Below are 8,737 nucleotides of genomic sequence, written 5' to 3' on the forward strand. Positions count from 1 at the left end.
GGAAGGAGTGAGAATTGAGCTTGTAAAATATGTTCTAGCTGTAGTCAGAGCAGAGTCTTGATTTCGGTGATGCAGTGAAGTGTTCTGATTTACTGATGGTTTTGTCCCTTAGAGCAGCGTTGTTTTAGAGGATATTTTTAACCTTACACTCAGGCAGCAGAACTCCAAAATGTAAGGTGCTGGATATTCACAACTTCAAGGGAAGTCCATATGAGGAGAGAATGCTTAGTACCACCAGAAATAAAAATACGATTGAGGTTATTTTCTTGTCACTGAGATCATTTACATGCCTCCTTTCCAGATTGGTATGTTTGTGTTGCTGTTTTACAGAAGTTTGATATACTGTATAATAAGAATATGAAACAGCTTTAGGCAGCTATTTGATCCAGTAATCCTCAAAGAAATTATGAGGACTGTTACATTTTTCAGAGAGAAAGGATGGAGAGCACACTTGGTGACACATACTCGTAAGAAAGCAGGTTGATTTACTTGTTTGCTTGCTTTGAAACAAATGGCTCCCCATAGTTAAAAAAAGAGCAGGGAGTTAAAAGGTGCTGTGCTGTTTAAGTAAATACTTTCTTGCTTCTCCCTGCACCTCCTATTTAAAGTATTGTTGAAAGAGATCAAAAGGTATTTTGTTTCAGGTGCAGAGTTTAGGCTTTTGACTATAGGCTCTGCTATACCCTCTTGATTCAAAGAAGAGATATTTAACTGCTGGATTAGAATATTTTAATGGGCATTCATATCTTGTTGTATTAATGCGGTAAATTCAGGAGGCTAATGATAGCCAAACAATGACACTGATGACATTTGGGTTTGGCTGCTGCTTTCTTTTTGTGGATTGTATTGTTTACAGTGGCTCACTTAAGGAAGTGTAAAAAAAAAAAACCTCTCCATTCATTTGATTTTCAAAAAGGTTTAAATAAAGCATGTGCTTTGTAGTAATACTTGGAAATTAATGTTTAACTTTGAGACTGGCCTTATGATCAGAGCTTGAGGCTAGAAGGTGAGACACCTGGCTCCTTTCCCCAGCTTTTGCAAAGATTTCCTGCAAGTAATAAACACTGAATAAAACTTGCTGAAATAAAACTTAGCAAGTATCTTGAGTTTACTACTCCGTATGATGAAAGTCTAAAATTAGCCTTAAGGTAAATAAACCCTTTTTTTTTTAAAGACTCACATGTTACTGTCTTCCACAAGCTGGGGCCAAAGAAGACACAAATCATTACTTTTGATTCACATCCAGAAATAGAACTAAACTAATTTGTATTAGATGAAGATGTCTCTCTCTTACCACATACTGGGTTATTTTGGACCAATCTGTGAATGCTGGCAAAATCCCAGGTGTGCACCACAGGGTTGTTTGTGTGTTTCATGTAAGATCGTGCTGGATGTTTTCAAAGGAACCTTCAAGGTCCTTCAAGTTGTTACGAACAAGTTTGAGGAACTTTTCACTTTTGCTTGTCTGTAGTACATGTGCTATGTAAATGTACTGATAGTCCATAGCTGTTTTTTTTGTTCCCGAGGGCCGAACTGTATCTTGGCCAACCTTAATTTCGTGAAGACTCTTGGCATTTGTTGTTGGGTAGATACTGGCATATCGAGTGGAATGGTGGAGCCAGTAGCACATACTTCATGTGTATCTGTGGTAGATTGTTTATGATACTGACCTGACTTCACAACACCATTTAATCTAGATTATGGATGTTTCACAACAAATGAGGATAAAGCAAACAGAGAGTAAGGGTTGGTCCAAGATAGATAAATGCAATTACACAGTGACTAGGATACTCATCCTCATGCAGTCAATGAATCAGCTGCTGTCACAATTGGCACCTGCCATTCTTCAGCCATCAGCAACCCCACAGCAGAAGGGCCCTCTGACAGACAGAGCCAGGGGGACGGCTTCTCTGTTTCCTCTGTCTCTAAGACAGCTCTACCAAAGGCCCCCCGGTACCTTTCTGGGTCCTTGAAATAACCTCTCCTGAGGTAGTCTATGCCAGGGATGCATGGGTCCCCTGGGCTAATCACAATGGGGTGTTTATGCTACTCATTCCCCATTAGACTCACTTCAGCTTCCACCACAGTGAGCTATTGAGATCCCCCTGCCACTCCAGAAATACAGATGGATTCTGCCCCTTTATAGCTTGTACTAGGGTACCTTGGGCACCGGTGTCCACTAGAGCCTTGTACTCCTCTGGATCTCACATGCCAGGCTATCGAATCCACACAGTCCAATAAAAGCAGCTGTCTGTTTCCTCCTCTGGCTGAAGGCAGGGTCCCTCTAGTAGTAGTCATACTATTCATTGCTCATTTTTTTATAAACATGAATCAGAAGTCTCTTCAAGAGGATCAGAAGTGGAGTCAGCCCTTCTATTTTGTTTGGAAAACTGACCACTGGAAACTGGGCAGGAATCTTTCCAGGAAGGATCCCATTTTGTGGTTGGTTTTCTTTGCAACTCATGTACCTGTGCCTCTGAGGTCAAGGTAGGTTCTCCATCCCATTTTCTCCTGTCCTCTCTGTGGTCACACAGGTAAAACCACAGGGTACCTACCCTACAGTGTGTACCTTCTATTTCTTCTCTCTTGAGCAGAAGAATGCCTAGTCATCGTAGCTGAGATGTGGACTCATAAAGGTGGGACCCAGAACTTATCCTCAAATCACTAGAACTCTCAGGACAGTTTCTCACCTGTACACAACAGTAGAAGTGTAGAAGGCAGTAGCAGCATCACCTCTTTGACATTGTTACTGAATTCCCTGCAAGGGGGATAGAATCAGCATACTCTGGTCCCTTCTGGGTGCAGAAGTGTTCAGTCTATTGATCTCAAACATGCTTTGGCATGAATTAGTTGGGAGTGGCAGCGAGGGCTTGCTCACACAAGCAGGCAGCACTGGCTGAGCTCCATGTACCTCCAGAACTGACCCACTTTATACAGAACCATAAGACCAATGAAAGAAAAGGTCCAAGGAATTCTAGTGTGATACAGAAATGTTAAAGCATACACTCAAATATTAAGTATGTGTCCAAGTGGTGTTCTAAATCACGGCCTTGTCTAGTACTGTCGTGTTTTCCAACTACTCTACTAGGATTTTACTTGCAAATGCACAAGCTATAATATTGATGCAATACCAACTGATAATCAGTAGCCTGCTCTAGTCATCTGCAAAGACATTGCTGCTACGTAGCCCTGTGCTTACTGTTTTTGCATGCTCCCCTATGTGCCTGTGGTATATATTCCTTGTAGTATCTCTCTTTTTGACAGAACTTGCCCGTGCTGCAGCAGGAGGAAGGGGCCCACAAGAATTTTATCTCCTTGTTCCATGAAGAAATTACATCTTTAAAGTGGTTACTTGGGGAATTTGGGCTAAAACATCATTTACAATACAGATGTGTACAGGCTGTCAAGATAGATTTAAAGAGAGAAACTGGGGGAAAAAAATAAGGTAATTCATCATAACATAATCCTCATTGAATAGTAAGCAGAGTGAAACAGCTTCATACCATTTGGGACTTGGAAAGTTTTTTTGTTTTTCCTGACAAAGAGTAATGCAACGTTTCTGACATAGAAAAATTAGAGACACAGCAGGGAAGCAAAACTAGCAAAGAGATCTGAGGTCTGTAGTGATGTTTGGGAAATGAGGCAGCAGAGCTGATAGCCAGCAAACAGAAAAGTTACCCAGGTTTTAATTAAGTGAGTTTATATGAAAGCCATGGGTGGGAGAGTGCCTTCTAAGATCAGAATAAGCAGGGACTGGAAGAGAACATGGGATAGAAACAGCAAGGTGTAATAAACCAAAGAATTTAAACCTCCCAGGTAAGGCTGTGATGAATGCCTCATCAGGGCTTGCTGATCTGTGCCCTCATGGAAAGTCAGGGCAATCTTGCAGGTAAGTAGAGGGCTGCACATGATGATAAATGACAGAGGGAGAATAAAACAATTATTCTGTGCCAGACCTAATCTTCTTTCTCTGGTTTTCCTTCTTTTCAAGTTCTTGTCTTGTTTTAGGTGGTAAATTATTAGGGTCTTCAAATGCACAAAAAAAATCCACACATAAAAATTTTGGTGAAACCATTTTTGTCAGAGAACATGTGAATTCATGAACATTGATCACAAAGCATTTATAGGAGTGTACTGGCTTGGACAAACTTTCACTGTGTTTATCTGGTTACTTCAGATGAGCCCCAAACCTGTTGAGTAATCCAGCTGATATCTGAGGAACCTGAGACAAAGTCACTTTTGCTTTGCCAAGTTTGGTTTAGACTTACATGTTACTCTCTTACATCTACAGACTTGGATTTCTACGGTCCACTAAATAGTTTATTTATGTTGAAGAGCTTCCCAAAAGAACACAAAGGTGTCCAGACCTGGTTTTCACCATAGGGTTCTGGATGTGCCAGGGTGGTACATGCCTTTGATGCATGGTAGACACAATACTACATGCAGTGCAAGCCACTGTTTTTGTGATGTGAAATTCTGATCTAAACCAGGGAGATGATCTGCAATCAGGGCTTTGAGGTCTTGAGTACTAAGGAGGCTGTTAGCCTATGTATTGCTTTGTGGGTTAGAAAGTTAGAGAGCAAAAGGAAAAAGACATTTCAGATATAAATGGGAAAAAAAATCCTGTCCAGCTATTTTTTATACATTTGCCAACCCTTTTGTAAGTTGTACTGAATTTTGGTATATATTAATGACCACATTTGCACTTGATTTTGTTACATCAGTTTGCCCACATTTGTTTGAAATGCCTCCACTGCATTTGTTAATAATTTTTTTTCTACAATAAACTGCTGCACATTTGTGTGTTATATATGATTCATATGTGTCATGATTGTCACACTTCAGCTCTAATTTTTGGCTTTTGATGTGTGAAATGTTGCATCATGTTGACAAAGGTGACAAAGGGCACACGGATACCACAGCAACACAAAGTGATGCAATAGAAAAATCTCAACAGGGTTTATGAAGAAAGGAAACCTGTCCAGGAGACTTTATTCTCAGCTAAGCTTTCTCACCTAAGGAAAAAGCTTATCCTTGCTTCTGTAGGCCTTTATCTTTCATTGTATTTTATACTAGAAAACCTAGCAAAACAGTGCTCAATTAAAACTTTTTTCCATAGCTGTGATTATGAATAGCCACAGAAGATTTTTACTTTTGTGATGTTTTGGTTTATTTTCAGACATCACCTAGCTAAGTATGAAACATCACCCACAACGAATCCTATGAAGTCAGCTCAATATTGCAGAGGCAGATTCTTTTTCTGCTTTTCTTTCAGTTACTTTTGAATGCAGGATGTGATCTTAGCACTCACTGTGGCATTTCTCAACTATCTGAATATGAAGCATGTTCCTTAAATTTTCTGAAATGTCAGTATTTCCTATTGCTCATTTAATTTTTGAAATATATTTCCATATTAGGCTTGAGATCTATATGTTAATTCCACAGCTCAAAGCCAAACAATTCCATTTTTAAAAGGCTTCACTGTTGCCCATTTAACTTCCTGTAGTTGAAGGACAGTTCCACTATTTTCCTCAGCCTCTTTCCCTTTCCCTAAAATTATACTTGGATAAAACATGACCACTGAACCTGGTTTTAGACTGGTCTTTGTTTCAAAATCTGTCAGGCCAACAGTCGCTTGCTTTGTAAAACCAAAGTTATTATCTCTGAACTAGGGAAAAGAGCTCTGGGAGCATTAGGAAAAATGTCAGAGCAACATGTGAAGTAATAGTTTTCCAGGGTAGAAATCAGCAAGAAAATATAAAGCAATAATCACACCACAACTTAAATCCATAGTGGACCCACATCTTCAATGCTGAGTGCTAACCCTCCTGCTTCTCAGACAGGATCTAGTAGAACTTGAAAGATAGGCAGAAGAGTGATAAGGCTGGTTACAGTATGCAGTAGCTTTTGCTTAAGAGACATTTCAACGGCTTGGTAGAGAGCTGAGAGGGAGAGGGGTGTACCAGAGGAATACAAACTCTTTAATGGTGTGGATGAAGTGAGTGATTATTCAATTCCTCATAGTAAAGTAGGGGATAATGTCATCCTCAAGTTATCAATGGAAGGAAAGAAATTATCTTCTCCCTCAGCACCCTTACTCCTGGAAATCAGACTGACTTTCCTGCTGCAAATTGTAACCCTTTTCAAAGGCTGTTTATAAAACATGTACCCATAAAAGTTTACTTCCTAACCAGTGTTTCTAGTAATTGCCTACTAGAAACTCCTTTTCAGAGATTCATCAGTCAGCTAACTTATATATGAATACAAGACACTTCATAAGGTGACTGTGGAGAATGTTCCTATTGTTCAGAGCAGCAGTTTAAAGAAAGAAGCATTTCATTTCAGAAAGATAAAATTACATAGCTGAGCCGACACAACTGATTCATGTACCTACAGAGTACTGGCTGTAAAGAACAGCCACACTGTGATAGACAAAACAGCTATTTAACCTAGTAGTTTACTTCTCAGGTAACCAGCAGCACGTACTTAGGAAAATGGTGTAGGAACAGGGAAAGCATGCAAGTGCTATTTCCTCAGTGTGTACAGACAAATCTAACTCAGGGACTTCTGAGTGTTTTCACAGAAAAGGTGTTTTCACAGAAAATAGCTGTGTTTAATGGTCCCAATGGATAAATGAAGCAAATGCAGCTGACACACTTGCATATTCAGCAGCTTCTGATTAACTATGAAAATGCTGCTTTTCTATTTCCTGGTCTCTGGGTAGTCTCTGAGAATTTCCCCTAGAAATGACCTTTTGTATGTAAAGTGCATGTTTTCAGTTTGTCGTATGAGTATGTCAGCCATGTGCAATTAAAGTCTCAGACTTTTATCTGACTTATCTGCCTTCATAAGCATTAGAGTATAAGCATATAGTATTTATATTGTGCAATTAGGGGAAATTATTAGTTACTGAAGTTACTACTGAATTGCAGAACAATGTATACTAGCCTACCTGCTGCATTTCAAATGGTGATCCATAGATTGTGTCACCTGTGGATCATGCATAGTATGACAACAGTAACTAGAAAAGTAAACCTCTTCTCACTGGGCTTAAATTTGCCATATGGTGACATGTAGCTCCACTGGAAAATTTTTAGGCATCTGCAAACTGAGAAGAAAAAATACATTAAGAGGAGATCAGTGAGGAAGGTGGGGAAAAGCATCATGTACCACAGAGACCTCCATCCTGGTGATGTTTTGTTGTTGTTTTGGGTTGGGTTTTTTTGTTAATGGACAGGTCACACAAACTTCTGGAAGAAAAACAGTGATCTACTAACTTTTTGAGGACAGCAAATCCACAGGCCAGCTTGTGCAGTGTTGTCCCAAAAATTTTCAGTTAGAAGCAAACAAAAGCAAACTTCAGCTTTGAGGATTCAGTTACTTTCATGTTGTCCTCATTTTACTTGCACTCCCAAATACTTGTCTGTGCGGTTTTGTTTTGCATGTTCACAGTGATTTGACAGACTACCTTTTTGTGTTTAGCCTAATATTGGGTGAGAAAACAGGAAGGCACTGCCAAAGAGCTGACCCAGCTACCAACCTTGCATGCCCAGTCTTTCCTAGAAAATCCCAAAAAGCCAAGAGAAACAGAAAGATGCACAATATATCTGGTAGTCTCAGGTCATGTAAGAAGTGGGCAAGCCTCTGGGCAGTAGTGCACAGCCACAGTGTCTGCCTCCCAGGACTTCAAATTTGTATTTGAAACAACTGCCCGTAAATGCAATTGCAGCCTATAGGCATGGCAATCCTCTAAGAGCCGTTCCTCTCCAGGATGTCTGTGAAGTGTTGGTATAAACAGTAAATTTAATATATGCTTTTTAAAAATCAATCTCTTAAGTACAACAGTCCTCAAGAGGAAGAAGCTGTTTCCCCCATATAACCACCTGGGAGGCAGATTAAAACCTCTTCTGTACTGACTGGCCCTATCATTACTGGTTCCAGTAGGCACAGGATCTGATCAAGTGCTTTTTTCATTTTTTTTTTTTTCTTAAGACAGTTGGTCTTTCACATTTAGGTTTGCACTTACCTCCCTCCACAACTAAAAATAAAGACCCCTTCCTTCCTATAGTGCAACGAAGCCGTTGATGCTCCGGAAAAACAGAAGGTCGAGGAAGGGGGTTGAACAAAAAGTTCCACTTGAACATCAAGTTCTTTCCTGTGAGGGGGCACAGGAACAGGCTGCCCAGGGAGGGTGTGCAGTCTCCTTCTCTGGAGGTTTTCAAAACTCGCCTGCACGCGTTCCTGCGTCACATGATCTATGTGGACCTACTCTGGCAGGGGGTTGGACTAGATCTCTAAAGATCCCTTCCAACCCCTACCATTCTGTGATCCTGTGAACCCCATTCCGTCCATGCGGTCGCGCACCGGCCTTCCTCTCTCCCTCCCCTGTAATCCCTTTGCAAAGAACCCTGCGGTGGTCTACTGGCAGCCAGACGGGTCCCGCTAACCGCTGCCCGCCAAAGCTAGAGCTTCGTTCCCGCCTCTCCGCCCGCTTTCCCTCCAGGGCGGCCGCGGGACCGCGCCCCCTAAAGGCTGTCCCGGCGGCCCCCGCGGCGCTGCTCCCCGCCTGGGGCTGCTGGGAAGTGTAGTGCGGGTGCTGGCCCGTGGCCGGCGAGAGGCAGCCAGCGGGGGGGGGGGGAGGGGGGCGCTACTGGGATGTCTGCGGGACGAGGGCCGTGGGCGAGCGCGGGTCTCGCGGCGCCGGCCTCAGCCTGCTCACACGGCTTGCCTGCGCAAC

The sequence above is a fragment of the Colius striatus genome, chromosome 4 (genome assembly GCF_028858725.1).
Source record: "Colius striatus isolate bColStr4 chromosome 4, bColStr4.1.hap1, whole genome shotgun sequence".
Taxonomy (NCBI): domain Eukaryota; kingdom Metazoa; phylum Chordata; class Aves; order Coliiformes; family Coliidae; genus Colius; species Colius striatus.